At 43.0% G+C, this 20,607-nt stretch overlaps 1 long non-coding RNA gene across 1 annotated transcript in view; it reads left to right on the top strand.

Moving 5' to 3' along the window:
* The window catches only part of LOC118242836 (uncharacterized), a 56,694-nt gene that overhangs the window by 33,512 nt on the left and 2,575 nt on the right, over positions 1-20,607 (top strand). The gene's annotated exons all lie outside the window — the stretch shown is intronic.

Here is a 20,607-nt window from a genome sequence, read left to right as displayed (position 1 = left end):
AAAGCTGGCACAGCCTGCCAATTACCAGGATATTGAAATTCGTCCTTGGGCTGCTGACCCTTTCTGTCATCATTCTTTCACTTTGACTCATCCCACCATTTCTTATGGCATTCACGAGCAAAATTACCCTTTTTGTGACATTAGTGGCACTCCAAGTTCTTCTTAAACTGGGTGCTAGCCATGGCGGGGACTGGTTTCTGTATTGTAATGGCAAGGGCGCCTGCAGCCTCTAATTCATGCACCCTAGAAGCAAACTCAGTTGGAGACTTACTAAAGAGGTTACACCGCAGAGATTGTGCATGTTGAGGATTCATATTTTGCAGACAAGTTCATATGAACAGGTTCCTGTCTGACTCTAAGGTTGATCCAAGGCCTGCATGCTCAGTCCAGGCCCTAGTAAAACTGGAGACAAACACGAATCACGGCTCTTCAGGGTCATATCTGCAGCTCCGAGAAGCCTGTAGTTTAAGTAGGAATTCCCTCAGTTCCTGATAAAAGGTGTCAATGTTATTGTGCTGTGCCCAGTAATAGACATTGGCTCCATCGCTATTCAAATTTGGGAGGGTGTCGTTGCTAAATGACAGTGACTTAATGTCATTAATCAGCTCCTCCTCAGTAAACCTGAGCTTTAAACAATGCATCAGAATGGTCTTGAAATCAGGTCCTGTTAATTGAGCATATTTGATGCATCCCTTTGAAGCATCCACAAATGCATGAACATTAGTTGGATCAGGTAAACTGTCACAAATATTTTTAATACCAGTCATGCTAGGAGGCATAACTCTACACAGTTTCTCACCCAGCATCATGAATGGAGCAGAAATGTTCACGGACGGGCTGGAGGCATGCCCCAAAGTCTCACCCTGCCAGAGAGGCCAGGTTAGGATAGAGGGTGGGTGTGGGCTTGCCGTCCACTCCTCCTCCAGAAGCTCTCAGCTTTCTGATTCAGCTCAGATGTGTCTGTATCATTTGGCACAGAAACATCTGCCCGACGAGGAGCCTGTCTTATTAGTGTATGCTTCACAAGCAGAGGAGGGGATCCTTTCAGCTGTGTGGCAGATATTTCAGACAAAAACAGCTATTTCAGACTAATAAACAATAAGTTGCATTTCAATAAGTCTCAGGCAGGATAACAAATTTTTGCACAGTGTACACAAAATTCAGCTCGTGTCAATAGATGAGACTTCTTCCACCTTTTCGACAGGCAGGATAACAAGTACAAAATTCAACATTCAGTTCATACCAAAGGACAAGCAAGACTTCTTCCAACTTATTTGAGACAAAAACGCACCTAAACTAAATTTAAACTAAATTTAAGCACAGAGACACTGAGCAGGAAAAAGACACATTAAATACTAGGGTGTCACTTACCTGTGCAGTATCCCAATTCTGACCCAGACTGTGATCCCACTTCTGACCCTTAGAACATGCTTCGCTTTTCCCCGTCGTCCTGTAGATTTAGATGGGACACATATATACTCTATACTTTCCTCAATAAAGTGGAACTCTCTTGATTCACTACGCTGGTGTGAGTGTCTCTTGACTTCCCCGGATCCAGCTACAGAGGATGGAGGGCAGAGGGTAGCTTAGAGGAGATCGAATCTGAAGGACTGGTCATTTTGAACCTGTTTGTAACAGTTAGTAATACAGACACCTTAGGTTAGGAGGCAGACACATACTAGGAGAAAAGCGAGATTTATTATGGGCAAATCCAGACTCGTAATCATTAGAACAGTCCAGGGCCATAGAATCAATGCATAGAGTATGCGAATACATGAAAAACAAAAGGGAAACAAAACACACAGTGACAAACAGGAGAAGAAGTCTATAACAATAACATAAGCAACAATAAGAATACTCAACTAACACTAGCAATAATTTGGAATATGAACAGAGGCTAGGATTAACAATGACCAGCAAACTAACAGTGAACAACGCATATGAATAATATATCAGTATTAATGGGGTGAACAAGACACATTATAAGAGTTCTCTGCATAGCTACAGCTCAGATCGCAGGCAAAACACCGTTCTAGTGGAGCAGCTGCTTTGTTCCATGAGCATGACAGAAGAAATCTCAGAGTCTGGCAACCACTATCTACTACGGGGAAGAAAGTACAGCGGTTGTCACGGAAGGATCCTCCCCCCACGAGTCACGTGGTATGGCCCGCCACGTGTAGGGGGACTCACATGTGTATTATTCATAACCATGCCTCCCCTGGGATAGCACACACCTGCATGGGGATTAATGTTAAGTGTTTGTAGGTATTTAAACCCCTGTCAGCGTGTGCTCCCTTGTTGGTCATTGTCACTATGTGTGTGATAATTTCAATCATTGTAACTGTAACGTTGGTTTGTGTAGTCCCATATTAATGTATATGTGTTCTTCGTTTAATGTTAAGTGTAGAGTCATGTTTACCATTAGTGTTATGTGTGAGTGCCACCTTTGTCGTATATGTTTAATGTCAATAAATGTCCTTCACAGTCGAGGGAGTCTGCGCGTCTTGCCCCGCGCTCTGCGGCACTCAGACCAGAAGCGTTACAGCAGTAAGAAACGCCACCAAATCCTCCAACCCTAAGGCAGCCTTCTCAAAGACTAAAGAGCAACCAAAACATTAATGTCCTTACTGTGACACCAGAGAACACTATCTGAGAATGTATGCTAAATTTAAATCACTGACTCCTCAGCTGATTTACCACCTGCCCGAATTTGCCTGTATAAGCCACCCTTCTGGTCAAGTGGAGTGGACTGGTTTGGCCCTTATAATGTAAAGATTGGACGGCATATTTAAAAGCGCTGGGGAGTCAAATTCATTTACATTTACATTTACATTTATGGCATCTAGCAGACGCTCTTATCCAGAGTGACTTACAAAAGTGCTTTTTCATTTACTCATAGAATATTCTAGTACAGTAGGTTAGAGTCCAACATACCAATCAAATGTATGACAAGTTGCGTGCATCTCTATAACCTGGAAAGTATTGATATAGATGCATTCCTGATGGCCTTGAGGAGGTTTGTGGCCAGAATGGGTAAAAATCAGATGCTCGCGGATATAAAATAGAAGCTTTATTAGCGTTCAACTTAGTGGTAGCTGAATAAACCAGGGTCAAAACCAAAAGTGACAACGATCTGATTGAATGTCCCTGATTGGCTGAGTCATCGGCCGATAATGAACAGTCTGCTGGGTAATGTAGTGTGATAGGAGGTCGGGCAGTATCGGGATGCTTGGACGCAGTGTACACCTATTGTTCTTGCAATGTTTTGAGCAGCTTTTGCGTTGAGGATGCAACACTGTGTTTACAATGTACATACTTTGGGACACCAGTCTGGTTGGTGTAGGTAAGAGCACGTGTGTGGTTCAAGCCCTCTGCATCAATGTGATTAGCACAGCAAAACATGTTCTCAATCAAATTGAATTCCCTCAGTGTGAGAACCAAATAGTAGTAACAATGACAATACAAAAAAGAACTAGTAGGTACAATATACAGTTCATTCTCCTCACCCCATTCAGTCCATCAATGTCCACTTGATACCTCATGGTTGACTCGCTGTTCTTGATGATCCTGTAATCCAACTGCAACTGGATGTTCAATGAACACAGTATGGGCCACACTCAGTTCACACCCTTACTGTGTTATCTGCGTTGGAGACTGAATGTTTACACGCCGTTGTCAAGACTTGTTCAAAATCCTCACTGTCTGAGTGGTCTCACAGGTGGTGTTTGTTGAGTAACACGGAGTCACTGGTCTGGAAGTTCCACTAGGTCCTGCCTCAGCAGCTTGATTGTCTAGTTTACTTTCAGTCATTGGAACTTGTGATTGTTGCTCTGTGTGCTGCACTGGCTTCAATAAATCCAGTTCCCGAGAACAAGATGAGCCGACACTTTCTTACAGCAGTGGTTGTTGATAAAGCAACTTTAAAAGTCCTTCATGTCCGGGTCCTCGCCAACCTCTTTTGAAAGTCTTCACATACACATAATCCCCTGGAAATCTCCTTCTTCAATGTTTCGCTTACATCCTTCAGTTGCACCCATTACTTGTGTAAAGATCTCTTTATGCATCTTTGTCAGGCACTTAACATATTCCCCCAGTTTTCCTTGCAGTTGTTCTAGATTAGGCCCTTTAGTTGGTCCCCTAAAATAAGTAACAGGCATCGGGCATCCCATGAGCATCTCATGTGGAGTCAGATGGGTATTACAATTAGATGTCATTCTCATGCTCATTAAAGCTAGGGGTAAGGCATTTAACCAATTCATTTTCTGTTTGCTATCTGCACATAACAATTTTAGCTTTTAGGACTCCATTTTGACATTGAACTATACCTTGTGATTGAGGATGATAAACATATCCCAGTCTACATCTAACTCTTAGTGCTTGTGCTATGATATTGATTACTCTGTTAACAAAGTGTCTAAGTATAATCTCTTGTATTAAAAACAAATCTAGGTATAATCTAGGTATAATCTCTTGTATTAAAAACTTGGCTGCTCAACCTGTATCTTCTTTTGCCATTGCTTATGCTTCTACCTAACCGGAATGTATTTAAACTTTCCAGTGGGTTTCACCATATCTACATATTGCATCACTATGTGTCTAAATGGTCCACCTGGGACAGGAATATGCCCCAATGGTGCAGTTAATTATTTTCAGTAATTGTACTCTACACATAACAATGATCTATTGTACGAACTAAATAAGGAGACCACCATTCTTGCTTAATTATCATTATCACTTCCTTCCTAAAATGTTCAACAAAGTTAATGGAGGTATATATAGGCCATTTGTCTCTTATCAAAAACCATGAATCTGAACTGCCCCCCCCTTTCTTCAATTTGTCACAGTTAGTCCCTCCATTTTTTTCATGGTTTCCTTCGTGTATTGTTTTGGTTCCATTCCTTATTTTCTTTTTCTCTGCCCCTCGTTTGGTTTTCTACACCTGTCATTACTTTCACCTGTTACTAATTTCTAGCCTTGTTAATGTTTATGAAAGCCCGTATTTGCATGCAAGTAGAACCGTTGTTTTGTTTATCCAAGTCTGTTTATATCATTCCTAACCTATTTGTTATTCTTACCTTTTTGTTTGCAAGCTATCTACGATATACTTTTTAATGATGTAGTGTTTAATAGTTTGTTTATATACTTAATAGTGTGGGTTAATTGACTAGCCCCAACCTTTCATTCCTTCTTACCTATACCTTGTATCCAAGGTGGCTGTCTCCTCCAGCAGAGCCCATCTCTAATCATCAGACATGGGGCAGGATAGTTTAGTTGTTACTTCTACCAAGTTATTAAACTTCATATTATTACTAATACTGTGAGTAACTAACATATTGATATGACCTACTCTATGCAAGCTTAATACATCTCTGACCATCTATGAAATCAGGAAGGATCTCTTGCTGTATGCAGTTACAACTATAGTAAATATACTGAAAGACTGATGATTTGATACACTGGATGATTAGAGATAATGTATAAAGCAGAGTAAAAGAAAACAAAAGTAACTGGGAAATGCAAGGTAAATAGGAACAAAAAAACTACAGATAAAATAAAATAAAAACATAAACCACCATCAAAGTACATGAACCCCCATCAGATAGGAGCTGAATTTATATACTGACACAGCAAGACAAGACAGTATTACTATCGCTCTAATTTAGAATGAAATCTACTGCAGCACCATGAATGGTCATGCTAAACATTTTATCCAGCCCCTACCTTAAACAAAAACAACCTAATGTCAATCAAATAGAAGAAGACTAAAACAAAGAAAAAGTCATCATGCATTCAAAGAGTAAAGAAATAATATCAAAACAAAAAACAAGAAAAAGAAATAAAACAAAAAACAAGAAAAAGCAAAACTGCCATCATGTAGCCTCAAGGCTCCTCCTCAATTCCCCCAAATGCACAAATTTAAAGACATAATTTGGTAAGTGGTGACACGAAGTCCTGTGAATGCGCCTGCCTTAGGTTATCCTGTACTTTGGGCAGGATCTTACCTGTCATTGGCTGTCCAGTCTACCTTTGGACTTGCACCACGACTTCCAGTCCCTCCGGAGGAAGCAGGAGCTGACGTCATACGGCTGGCACAGCAAGGCAGGATAGTTAAGCGTTACATGAAAGCCCATCTGCTGAATTATCTGCCACTTGTCATACACCACCCCAAAATGGCGTGTTATAACAGTCCAAACAGCCTCAACACTAAATTGAAGCAACTGAAGCCCTGTAAAATTCTGATAACGAATTAGACAATACATCAATCAAATTATCAAAGCAGACGGAAGAATGGAGTAGCAAGGCAAACCACATGAAGACCAAATATCTAACTGAAACAAAATGTCATGGCAAATAAGTTGTGGCTGAGATGGTGAACTGCTGATAACCAACAAACATTTGAGTTGACTCTGATTTATCCACTTTACATACAATCAATCAATACAAGGAATGAGGCAACTCCCACAGAATGCTAGCAAAACACTTCCTACCAAACATAATTATAGCCTACCATTTTTCAAGCAAGCTATCAAACCATCCAGTGACATTTGTATCGACCCCAGAGTTCCTGCCGACTTCATATCTCAAGGGTTCCAGTTTCGACAGTGCTATAGTAATAGAATCATGTGTTATTTGGGCTGTCTTATTTGGAATGTCTGTACAGCAGGATTCACCTAGCAGAACAAAAATACCTCCTTTTCTGCTAATAACTATAATGAGTGGTTTGGGTACCGAAGGGTGTGGAGCAGGACGCACAGACTCTCTCGACATGGACAAACATTTATTTACATAAAACATAAAGACTATAGTGGAACTCACATGTAACACAAATAATGAACATAGGCACATTTAATACTTTTTAACATCAACACGAGGTAGACAAACATATTCACTAATGTTACATTTAGACGCTAAAAAACAAACAACAGGATACATCAATAATGACCAACAGCACTGCACACAATGATGAGGGATTAAATACACAAAGACAATCAAGGTGCAGGTGTGTGCAGGCGTGGTTACAAACAAAACCCTCCCACTGCACGTGGTGGGCCAAAGCACGTGATGTGAGAGAGGCAAGCGTTCCGTGACAATAACATTTACATTTACGGCATTTAGCAGACGCTCTTATCCAGAACGACTTACAAAAGTGCTTTGTCATTTACTCATAGAATATATCCAAGTACAGTACAGTAGGTTAGAATTAAACCAATGAACTAGAATACTGTAGAATGCAGGGATGAATGCTGATACCTAGAAGTGCAAAATACATAAGGTCTATCTTAAACAGTGATAAGTGCTATAAACAATAAGTGCTAGAGTTTGTTAAACAACATAAACAGTACCCTACAATAAGTACGAAATTAGTCAGTCAATAATGGAGCAGTGGCAGTTGTCCTTTAAATATTCTGCAAATAGATGGGTCTTCAGTCTGCATTTGAAGACTGCTGTCCGGACAGCAAGTGGGAGTTCATTCCACCATCTTGGAGCCAGGACAGAAAATAGTCTCGATGCTTGTCATCCGTGAGACCTGAAGCAAGGTATTTCAAGCTGAGCCGTACTTGAGGTTCGAAGTGCTTGAGGTATGGATCGGGCTTTGACCATTGACCTCATGTATGAAGGGGCTGGTCCATTTTTGGCTTTTTAGGAAAGCATCAAGCTTTTAAATCTGATGTGTGCAGCTACAGGGAGCCAATGAAGGGAGCGCAGCAGTGGAGTAACATGTGTGAACTTCGGAAGATTGAAGACCAGTCGTGCTGCTGCATTCTGGACAAGTTGTAGAGGTTTAATGGCTTTTAGGGGAAGACCAGCAAGTAGCGAGTTGCAGTATTCTATCTTTGGGTTAGATTAGAAACACGAGTTGAGAACGACAACTGGTTGTCCAAATTTGCGCCCAGGCTACGGGCAGCTTCGGATGGTGATACCAGGGAGTTCTCAAAGGAAACTGTGAGGTCATGGTAAGGGTTGGGAGTACCTGGGATGAACCGAAGCTCGGTTTTACTGGGGTTGAGCTTCAAGTGGTGGGCTGTCATCCATGATGTGATGTCAGTCAAGCATGCTGAGATACGTCTGGAGACCTGCGTGTCAGAGGGTGGAAAAGAAAGAAATAATTGAGTGTCATTGGCATAGCAGTGATAGGAGAAACCATGAGAAGATATTACATCACCAAGAGAACGAGTATACAAAGAGAAGAGAAGGGGGCCTAATACTGAGCCTTGTGGAACACCAGCGGAGAGTCTACATGGTTTGGATGTGGAGCCTCTCCATGTCACCTGATAGGACCATCCATCCAGATAGGACTGAAACCATCTCCAAGCAGAGCCAGTCACATCAAGCCTGGAAAGAACAGAGAGAAGAATGTTGTGGTTCACTGTGTCAAAGTCTGCTGAAAGGTCTAGAAGAATCAAAACAGATGACTGTTTGGCAACTTTAGCGGCATGAAGTTTCTCAGTCACTGCTATCCGAGCTGTTTCTATAGAATGTATCAGTTTGTAGCCAGACTGATTGGGCTCATGCAGCTGGTTCTGTGTGAGAAAAAGAGACAATTGATTATAAACTGATCGTCCAAGGGCTTTTCAGAGGAAAGAGAGAAGTGATACTGGTCTGTAGTTGGTAACGCTGGAGCTGTCCAGTGTGGCCTTCTTGAGGATTGGTATCACACTGGTGGTTTTGAATGCAGTAGACATATCCAAAGCCATATGATTTTGCCAGGTCATTAGTGAAGTGGCCTCTAATTGCTCTGCTATGATTATTAGTGCATCATGAGTGTAATTAATAAAATGCTGCAGGTTATAATGTGTGTAATTCATTCAATCTACATTTTTATTTATTGTAACCCACCAAAAAGGTGCTGATTCAAATCCTGCTACAATTTGGTCCCTGGCCTTGAATTCATATGGAACCGCCCTAGGAGCTCCGATAGCATCAAGGTGAACTTTGTTATCGAAACTTACTACAGCACTTTTTTCAATTTGATTATGTGTTTGTTATGCATAATGATGAGTTTCCATTAATGCTGATTCTGGTACTGGAATCATAGAGAATGGCACTATTAGCATAACTCGGGCGCATAAACCTGTCCATTTGGCTGCTAGGGTCACATATAATCCCTTATGTCCACATACTCAATAAAAATCAGGAACCACTGCACTGTCCCAATAAGTGGTGATTTGGGCATGACTAGGCGAAATGTTCAAGTATGTAATTTCACCAGTTGCACTATCAAAGTACTCGAGGGTACCAATTATACTATTCGCATGGCTTGGGGCATGGTCTGAAATCCAAATTTTTTCACACTTCCCTGAAAAATCTGGTATCCACTCTGCCTATATGTCAGTTTCATTACCTCCTACAATACGTTGTGGGATGGGTGAAAGGATACTATTATACCTATTCAAGAACTATCTGCATTACAGCCTACTTATTGGATCATAACGAGTGCAGCTTTTATACATCAGACACCAGAAGGCACGCGGCGTTCCACTAACACATGTGGAGAAGTTGCAGGGAAGAGACCAAGTGACTGGCTTGATTTTCCCTTTAGTGCATGCAATGCAACTATCTTTTGTAAAGGTACGAGCAGTGTAACTAACATATGATAAACGTATATTATCTGGATGCATAAATGCAGTATACATCTTTTGCTCCCGCAAAGTTATGAGCAGATTTTGCATAGAGGAAGCAACACTGCGTTTACGACGTATATACCTCTGGATACCTGAATGGTTGGTGGAGTTAAGAGCATTCATTTGATTTAAACCCACTTTAACAGTGAGATTATCACAACCTGACATGTTATTACAATCAACTGGGTTCCTTCTGTGTGAAAACCAAATAGTAGAAACAAGTAAAAATCAAAAGAAACAATATGCAGTTCATTCTTCTCACCCAATTCAGTCCATTAATGTCCCTTTGAAACTTCATGATTGACTCGTTAGTTCTTGATGTACCTGTAATCCAATTGTCGCAGGATGTTCAATGGTGACGGTATTGGCAGCGCTAGGCTCACACCTTTACTGTGTTTTCTGCATTGGAGTCTGAATGACTGTTTACCAGCCGTAGTCAAGACTCTTGTTCAGAATCCTCACTGTAGGTGGCCTCTCAGGTGATGTCTGACGAGTGACACTTCGACTCACTGGCCTGGAAAGTCCACCTATGTCCATTCTGTTGTTGCTAGCAGTGGATACATTTTTGCTGTCTTCTTTTGTTTTGGGGCATAGGGTGGTGGTCTCTCTGTCGCTGTTTAAAGATGTTGTCCACAGCTTTCCTTTGTTTCACTTTTCTTCTTGTAATCCAATTCTTTTTCTTTTACTTGTCTTGCATGTTTTTCAAATGCTTGCAGTATTGTCAGTTCACTTTGTTGGTTCGCCACTTCAGCTTTCTTTTTCCTTTTCCTTTGTATAATAAAGTCTTTAACTATTTGGCAGGTTTCTTCATCAAAATATCCTCTCAATGGACACTCTTTTTTTAGTCATCTTGTTCCATTTTTTTCATAAGTCATTCGTTCTCTTTCTGTCCCTATCCCTTCTAATAGGACCATATTAAGTGGTGTCATTTCACTTAGCTTGGTCCCCATTGTGTATAGTGACAATCTATTTTTAAATCCATTATTTCTTATCACTACTTTTAATGAAGTAATATACAATCTGTTTCTATTGTTCAGTTATAGATTAAGCACAAAAATAAATCAACACTAATAAATCAGTGTGTGTATAGTGAGCAAGTCTATCTCTTTATTACAACAACGGCATGTGTATGTGTGTATGTGTGTGTGGGTGACCTTGCAGCTCCTACCCCTGAATTAGGAGGGGGTTGTGTGTGTGTGTGTGTGGGGGGGGGCTCTCAGACTCCCTCCCACTTGTACTTCTTTTCACTAAGGGCTCCATCTCACTCCTCTGTGTGCTGCATACATTTAAATCACTCACTTATGCTCCTCCCTTGCTGTGTCTACATGGGGTCCATTATGAGTAAACCTCTAGTTTGATCTTGTTAGTTCTGGGGCAAGTATAAGCATGATACATCATATTTGTAATGCCTTACAATTGGCGTTCATGTTCATGAATCACTTCATAAGCATTATGCGTGTATGTCGTAACAGCCTCTAGCTCTCGATTAGGTCTTGGTATTTTATACAATGGTTTTTTTTTTTCACAGCATAGCAAAAATCCCATTTTCTAATTTCATGCTGCCCCTCAAAAAACCATGCAGAAGCTTTCATTTTTTTCCTCTTCCCACAGTTTTTCTGAAGTATGGTATATCTGAGCTACCCTTCCAACAAGCCTGTGACGGGTCGGGCAAAATCAGACGCTTGTGGATATGAAACAGCAGGTTGGTTTAATTGTTGTTCAGGGGTTGTACAATAATCCAGTGTGACGACAAATAGAGAATATAAAGGGATAATCCAAGTCGTAGGGAGCATAACAGTCTGAGTCAAAAACCAGACACAGATACTAATGATGTACAGGTGAGTTCAATACACCGGTGATGATTAAATGTCTCTGATTGGTGGAGTTGTTGCCAGGCAGAACAACGGGTTGCTGGGTGTTGTAGTCTGCTATGGGATCTGGCATTATGACACTGTTTTAATAATTCTTCATGTTCTGCACTTAGGATGTATTGTGTAGCTGCTTTCAACCTATCTACCATAACTTTTTCTGCCATTGCCCTGTCATCTGATTTCATAGCTATTTTATAATATGACCTGTCTGATGGTCTATGAATTTATTTTTTGTCTGTTTTTATCTAGTTTATTTCTTTGCTGGCTTTCATCATTGGTCCTAGATCTTTGGCTTATCTGCTTTTAATCTACACAATTATCTCTTCCTAGTAGATAAATTGGATAGGACTCTGAAAACAACAGTGGCATTCTTATATGGTCAGCTCTAAGAGTTCTGTGAATTTTAATTTTTGTGTTTTCCCAGAGGAACCTTGTGTTCGAATTCTTTGAATTAGAAAGGGGTAAGTGAGAACCTTCTGGTCCAACTGCTGAGTGGGTGGCTCCCATGTCCACCAGGAAAGTCATGGCTTATGTGTCCCAGTTATCCACATGTCCAGCAGTATATTATTCTCTGGCCCTGTTGTTGTTCTGGTGCTTGTTGTAGGTTATGACTTTCTTCTTGTTGATAGGCACCTATGGTTGGGACATTAACTGGTCTTTGCATTCCTCCTCATCCTCTTCCTCTTTCTCTGCCTTTTCCTCTTTCACCTCCATGCACATAGAAATTGATTGGAGGTCTTACTGGAGCTGTAGCTGGAACAGCGACTGGAACTGCTTGTGCATTCTGTGGATTAATGTTTGGAGCAAGAGTAGGTTGAGTAACTACTGCTGCCTATATGATAGCTTCTTATGTTTAGAGCATGGTTATATCAATAGATGCATCACTAAGCTTTTTAATCACCACTGCTGCTTGATTTACCACATATTCTTTTTTCTTCTTTTTTCAGCTCTGTTAACTGAGCCTTCTGTAACTGCATTGTCAACTTCTCCATGGTTTCTTTCTCTTGTTCCTTCTTTTTCCTGCATCTCTCTACATGTTCCTTGAAGACTGACCATTCCATGTTACTTAGGCCCACTACCTCTTCAAGTGTACCTTGTACTTCTTGTGGCAGGCTTTTCTTGAACATCATGTGGAAGAGTCTCTGGTCGGTTTCATTCTGATTCCAAGATCACCCAGTCTCTTCTAGCCATTTTCTTTGGAAGGTGGTGATGTATTCATGGACACATTCTCCAGGTTTCAGCTCTAAGATGTGTAATTGACATGGATCCATTTTTGTTGGAAATTCTTGCCTGATGGCATCCCATATATTGTTTCTCTGAGGATCCGATGGTATAGCATCCCATTTTGGCTTTGCATGTCTTTCTGTCTTAGCCATTGAGAATGTTTTCCATTTTTGCCTTCCCACAGTCTGTGAAAGAATAGCCTTGATGTCTCCTTTGGCTAACTGATGTCCTGCTGTGCATTCTTCAAAGGCTGTTATCCATCTTTTACCACCACTATTTATGTTTGGCAGTTGTACTATCAATCCTTTCAAATCCATGAATGACCATAGCACATATGAACCCTATGTGAAGCAGTGGACATTTTCTGACTTGTTGCTTGTTTAGTAAGTGATTGGATCTTCTGGGTAGTTGTTGTTCTTTATCTCTGTATGATTGGTCTTCTTCATCTTTACTTTCACTTTGTTCTGCCTTGATGATTATCGAGTCATCTTGCTGATGGTATGGGTGTGTTCAATAAATCCAATTCATACCCGTGGTATGGACCACCAATTAATGTGGTTCCTTATTATTTCCTAAATTTCAATTGTATTATTAAGTACATTTTAAATCAAAAAAGATGCAGACTCAATAATTAATTGAATAGCAGGTCCTGTGTTTATTTTGCTGTTCAATATAACATACAAATGACGCATAATTGGGAATATGTCTAACAGTCTGTCATGATTAGTCCCTCCCGGCTTCCATGTTTCATGTTTTCCCTGTCTTGTGTATTTTACTTCGATGCCATAGTTTCGATTTCTCCACCCCTCATTTGATTTTCCACACCTGTCCCTTGTTTCTAGTCTTGTTAAGTTCTGTTTGTGTGGAATATATTGAAAGTTTGAATATACTGGATATATGTAAGCCCATCTTTGTTTCGAAGCCTTTGTGTCTGTTCGCCTGTTTGATTCTAGCTGTTTTGTTTTTCCTTACCTCTGTATGTTACTTCTTAGTTTCTGTTATAGCCTGCTTTCCCTGTTTGCCTTAGTATGCTTATGGTTCGTGTTTCCTAGTGTCATGATCAGTCCCTTCCACCTTCCGTGTTTTCCTTGTCTTCTGTTCAGTTCAAGTTCAAGTTCGGTTTATTCGTCACATACATAGTCATACACAGTATAACACGCAGTGAAATGGTGGAGAGTGCTCTGTCCAAACTGAGGAAGAGAACCAGGGGTGCATAGAGAAAAAAATATATATACAGATAAATATATATCTTCTATGTATGTACAAAAATATATTAACAATGCATGTACAATATATGTATATTATGATTATATACACAATGTACAATGTATATGGTTGGGTATATATGTACACAATCTACAGAATGTACAGATCCATTTTGTATAATACCATATCTACAGTTGTTGTGTAACAGGTTAATTGAGTATAAATCTAAATCTATATATACACAGATGTACAGATATACAGTCATGTTACGTGGTGGTGGTGGTGGTGGTTCCCACATTTTATCAGTTTCCCTGATTCAAGGCCCGAATGGCCTGTGGGAAGAAGCTCCTCTTCAGCCTCTCTGTCTTGGCCTTCAGGGAGCGGAAGCGTCTCCCTGACCTCAACGGAGAGAAGAGTCTATTGTTGGGATGGGTGGGGTCCTTCACAATTTTCCTGGCCTTGGTTTGGCACCACTTGTAGTAGGTGGTCTGCAGGTCAGGAAGTTCCGAGTGAGTGATGCGCTCTGCTGAACGCACTACCCTTTGGAGTGCTTGTCTGTCCTGCTTGGTGCTATTCCCAAACCAGACTGTGATGTTCCCCGCGAGGATGCTCTCGATAGTGCAGGTGTAGAAGTTCCGCAGTACCTTGAAGGGCAGTCTGAAGTCCCTTAGGCATCTGAGGTGGTAAAGACGCTGACGAGCCTTCTTTGCCAGGGAGCTGGTATGGCGGGACCAGGACAGGTCCTGCGAGATGTGAACACCAAGGTACCTGAAACTATCTACTCTCTCCACCGTGGTTCCACTGATCCTCACAGGTTGGTAGTGCCGCTCCTGCTTCTTGCTGCAATCCACGATCAGCTCCTTTGTCTTACTGACGTTTAGGAGGAGATTATTTTCCTGGCACCAGTTTTCCAGGTGTTTAATCTCCTCCAGGTAGGCCCTCTCGTCGTTGTCCAAGATCAGACCCACGACAACGGTGTCGTCAGCAAACTTGACAATGATGTTAGAGCTGGAAGTGGCTGTGCAGTCGTAGGTGTACAGTGAGTAGAGCAGGGGGCTTAGGACACAACCCTGAGGAGCTCCAGTGCTGAGGGTGAGGGTGGATGAGGCACAGTTGCCCACCCGTACTGATTGTGGTCTGTCTGTTAGGAAGTTGGAGATCCAGTCGCACAGGGATGTATGCAGTCCTAGATCTCCCAACTTAGTCGTGAGTAGGGAGGGAATGATGGTGTTAAATGCTGAACTGTAGTCGACAAATAGCATTTTAACATAATTTCCCCTCCCTTCGTCCAGGTGAGTCAGTGTAGTGTGGAGCAGATGTGCAATCGCATCGTCAGTGGAGCGGTTGTGGCGGTATGCAAACTGCAGTGGGTCCATGGAGGCTGGCAGTGAAGATGTGATGAAGTCTCTGACTAGCTTTTCAAAGCACTTCATCACGACTTATGTGAGGGCGACAGGGCGGTAGTCAATGAGGTCGGAGGGTCGAGGTTTCTTCTGGACGGGGACGATGGTGGACCGCTTGAAGCTGGACGGGACAATACCGAGCGTCAGGGAGAGATTGAAGATGTCGGTGAATACCGGGGCTAGCTGATCTGCGCAGGCTTTGAGGACCCTCCCGCAGATACCGTCTGGTCCCATCGCCTTCCTGGTATTCACCCTTTTAAACACTCTCCTCACGTCACTCTCCGTGATGATGAGAGGGCGCTGTTCTATGGTGGGCCCCGCGCATGTGCCATTGGCTGCGCCGATAGTGCCGTTAGCACTAGCGCCGTTAGCATTGGCGCTGTTAGCACTAGCGCCGTTAGCATTTGTGCTGCTAGCATTAGCGCTGCTAGATGTAGCCTCGAAGCGAGCAAAGAATGTATTCAGCTCGTTCGCCAGAGACTCATCCGCACTCATCAGTCCGGAGGGTGGGCTCCTGTAGTCTGTGATCATCCGTAGTCCCTGCCACAGGGATCTAGAGCCACTCTGCTGGAACTGTGTCTCTAGTTTCTTCCCGTAGCGCCGCTTCGCCTCCCTCACCGCCCTGCGCACTCCATATGCTGCGGACTTGTACTCGTCCATGTTCCCGCTGATGATCCCCGCATTGTAGGCAGCAGTTCGAGAGTTCAGAGCCTCGCGGATGGTTCTGTCCACCCAGGGCTTCTGGTTGGAAAATTTCTTGATGGTAATTCTTGGGATCGTGTCGTCCACCAGTTTCCCAATAAATCCTACTACTGCCTCCGTAAACTCGCTGACATCATCAGTGCTGCGCCGGAACATGTCCCAGTCCGCGTCATCCAGAGCGTCCTGCAGAGCAGCCACCGATTGGTCTGTCCAGCGCGCGACCTCCCTCTGAACCGGAGCTTCCCGTTTCAGCCTTTGTTTATATTTTGGTATGAGGAAGATGGCGGCGTGGTTTGACTTACCAAACGGTGGATGAGCTAGTGCCTTGTAACTGTCCTTGTATGGGGTGTAGCAGTGGTCTAGTGTCTTATTTCCCCTGGTGGGGAAGGTTACGTGCTGGTAAAGGTTGGGCACTGCACGCTTGAGGTTAGCGCTGTTGAAATCCCCAACCACAATAAGTGCAGCGTCCCGGTGCTGTACCTGAAACTGTGTGAGAGCCTCATGAAGTTCACACAGTGCAGTGTCCATGTTAGCCTGAGGTGGGATGTACACGGTGTTGATGATGACCGAAGTGAACTCCCGGGGAAGGTAGAAAGGACGAAGCTTGAGGGCGAGCAGCTCCAGGTTGGGTGAGCAGGAGCAGGCGAGAGTAACAACGTTGGCATTGTTGCACCAGCTGTTGTTTACCATCACACACACTCCGCCGCCTCTCGACTTCCCCGAATCTGCCGTCCTGTCCATGCGCTGAACCGAGAAGAACTCGGCCGGCTCGATAGCGTGGTTTGGTACCGCTGGGTTCAGCCACGACTCGGTGAAGCAGAGGAGATTGCAGTCCCGAATGTCCCTCTGGAACTTTATCCTGGCCCGGAGGTCATCTAGCTTGTTATCCAGAGACTGGACGTTAGCTAGCAGGATGCTAGGTAAGGGAGCTCGGTGTGCCCGAGCCCTCAGCCTGTTCCTGACGCCGGCTCGCTTCCCTCGCGGCCTTTTCCTCGCGCCGCGTCTTCTGTTTTCCCTGAGGATCTCCGTCGGCCATCTTGGGTCCGGGGTTACAGACGGCTTGAGGTGAGTGCTATGTAGATTAAGAGAAATAAGGGCATCTCTGCTGTACGAGATACGTGCCGTGGTGTTTAGTTCCGTTCCATAGTTTCATTTTGTTCTCACCTTGTTTGATTGCTTACACCTGTCCCTCGTTTCTAGTTTTGCGAAGTTCACGTATTTAAGCACTGTTGTGTGCCTTGGTTGTTGATGTTCATTTGAATTTTTGAATGTGTTTAGTTCATTGAATGGTTGTATGTTTATTTCGCATGGTTGTGTTGGTTTGTACTCCGTGTTTCCTAGCCCTGCGTTTTCCCTAGCCTTAGTTATAGCCTGCTTCCCCGTTTGTCTTCGTGTGTGTTTATTTTGTTACTCATGTATTCCCGTACTCTCCGTGTGAGCTCTTTGCCCCTGAACTGCCTTAACAACTCTGATTTTGGATTTGCCTATAATAAATCTCGCTCCTCTCCGCACATGCGTCCGCCTCCCTACCGCTCACCGTTACACCTAGTCCTCATTTATCCTAGCCATTGTTTTTGTTATCATGTATTCTGAAATTCTCCGTACTGGCTCTGTGACCCTGGACTACCCTAATGACTATGATTCTGGATTTGCCCCTAATAAATCTCGCTCTTCTCCGCACATGCATCCGCCTCCTTACCGCTCACTGTTATACAGTCCCAGGAGCGCAAGATCTTTATACAATTTCTTCAAGGACAGTTATATTACCACTTTTTTTTCTTTTTTACTTAGTACTTTTCAGGGTTTCCACCACTATATCCAAATCATGCATTATTTAACATATTCAACACCGGTTAGAGTTTGGTACCATTATATTGAATCGTAAACTGTTTTATTTTTTAAAAAGTGATCTCATTCAAATCACCTGGTGCCCATCGTGATAATATTGATTGTTCCAGTGCCAGGCTGAGATACCGAGGCCTTTGACTGAGGCCCTTGGAGGCCTGACACAGAGGCCGTCGGAGGCCTTACACTGAAGCCTACAGAGGCCTTTTCTATATGAACCCAGTTTATTTTAAACCATCCACACCTTTTCTGCTTACAATATCATTTTACTTTCTCAAATTCCATACCACTGGAAAGCTTGGTAGAGAGGGCCTGAGTATAGTTTGGGTATATTTAGTTTGGTACTGTTGTCAGACCCTGGCTAGAATCTGACCGGCTTAATTTTATGGCAGGAAAGAGAGGTGAGAACAAAAGGGGGTCTGTCATGGGATTGGAGGTTGTACTTGCAGCTCAATAGCAAGCTGCTTGCTTGTTAGGTTTGTCTAGATAATGACCCTGTCTTTCCTTTAATAATCACGCTCCAGTAAATAAAACTGTAACTGTCTGGCAGAGATCAGGCATCATGCTCAATACCCCCTTCAGCCGGGTTACATCTTCTTTACTGCCTGCTTTTCAGTTTGTTGATGTGCCTCTCAATTTCTTCCATTTTGACACTGGCGACCCACTACTGACACCAATGTAGCATTGGCAGAGAAGAATCAGAAAATGCCATTTATGCTCAAGAACAGTGATCTTAGTTATTGAGTGGCACAAAAGAAAAGCGTATAGAAAGGAAAGCGTGCAGAATGGTTCTTGGCATTTTAGGGTTCCTTGGCATTATAGTCCTTGGGGATGTCAGGTGTGTATATTGAATAACAAACTGTCACTGGACGCTCCCCCCCACGAGTCACGTGGTACGGGTGCAAGGGGGTTTCACCTTGTTTGTGGCCATGCCTTTTGTGATTAAGTGCACCTGCACGGGGCTTAATATCGTGTCTATTTAAATCTCTGCTAGTGTGTGTATGGTGTTGGTCATTGTTAGTCTGCTGTTACATGTTAAACACGTATGTAGTCATTGTTAAGTGTTATTGTGTAATGTGTTGTGTTAACTATGGAAGTCATGTCTTTTCTTAGTATTGTTTATGAGTGCCACCAGTGTTGTTTGTGACTTTCATTAATAAATGTTTCACTGTATCGAGGTTGGTGGTGTGAAGCTAGTGGGATCCCCGGAGGGCAGAGCTGTAGCCCGAGTTCCTTCCCATCAGCGGACTCGCCAGCGAGACTGGAGGGGTCTGCCCAAAGCCTCGGAGGCAAATCACCTCTGGGACGCTCCTCAAGCGGAAGGAATGAGGAGGATCGTTCAGGGGAAGAGCATGTCCGGAACCGGGGCAGAAGTGAACCCCCGCGTGTCTGATGAGGCCGGGGACATGTCTTTTGTTATTATTGTTCGAGTGCCGCCATTGTTGTTTGTGTCTTTCATTAATAAATGTTTCACCGTATCGAGGGATTCTGTGCGTCCTGCTCCACGATAATTTAAATATGATAGCTAATCCAGCACCTTCTCTTTATGCTCGTGGGGCAGTTACAAAATTGAAGTTTGATGGAGAAAATTAAATTATGTCACGGTACGGTCCTTCCGCCCAAACGTCTCCCTGTGTGTGTGTGTGTATTCGTTCGTCCGTAGGGCCACGCCCTCCCCATGTTTCACACCTGCTCCTCGTTTTGCCGCGTCAGTGTGCATGTATATAATTCTCTCGTTTAATTGTGGATGTGTCGGTGTTTAACCTTGCTATATCGTAAGCGCTACATTGTCTTTCATGTTAATTAATAAACGTCATTGTGTGTCCTGCCAAGCCTCCCCACGTTACAAATTAACACCGCTGAACTGTTACATTCGTTTAGACAGATCTCTGTTAAAAGCATAAAATGAAGTCTCTGACATGTAATGAAGTAATAAATTAAGAATAACTTATTAGAAGGAGATCTGAGATTGAAAAGAGCTAACTTAATAATCTGCATTCTTGGCTCCAAAAGCTGTGATATACACTGCACATATGATAGAGGAGTTTAGTATTTTTGATGTATAAACAATTTTTTGTACTTGTAAGAAATACTGGAGTGGTAGAGATTACTTGTCCAAACAGAAATAGGGGAGTCACTGGCATGCTCGGCCCACTGTCTATCAGTGATCTGTAGTCTGCCGCTGCTATCATTAGTGCTAACTGAACATACTGTGCTCTGTGTTACCCTTGGGACAGAACAAGACTGCTGATGTTGGAGTGGCTGGAGAGGGTCAATGTGTTTGAGTCCACTGGAGCTACAGGTTTGACTGAGCCACAATCGGACACTGAATGTCAGGCTAGTCAGCAGCATGAGGCGGCACTAATTAATAGCGCAGCACTGGGCAGACGACTGGGTGCTGGGTGGTATCTGTACCCCGACAGAGAGGACAGGACGTGCGCGGATCATAGACTGTGTGTACGCCAAATGGCATGCGAGCCATTATAATGTGGTCCAACAACTTACGCTTCTCGTTTGGGTAAGTGTGAAAAATTATGACCTGTCCTCGAAAGCTTCCGCCTGGCACATTCTGGGGGATTTTAATGTGACATCTCTGAACACATGGGGGCTTCCCAAGGCCGAGCTTGATAAAACGTCGAGCGGTTTCAAGATCGAAAGTAAATCGCTACGTCCAGGGGAGACTTCAAAGCCTATAGAAAAGGGAACTGAGATTTGAGTGAGGGCAGAAATGTC

Source organism: Electrophorus electricus, chromosome 3 (assembly GCF_041902795.1).
Source record: "Electrophorus electricus isolate QZ-2024a chromosome 3, ASM4190279v1, whole genome shotgun sequence".
NCBI classification, from domain to species: Eukaryota; Metazoa; Chordata; class Actinopteri; order Gymnotiformes; family Gymnotidae; genus Electrophorus; species Electrophorus electricus.
Note: the sequence above shows the minus strand (reverse complement) of the source record. Positions and strands in the feature narration are given on the sequence as shown.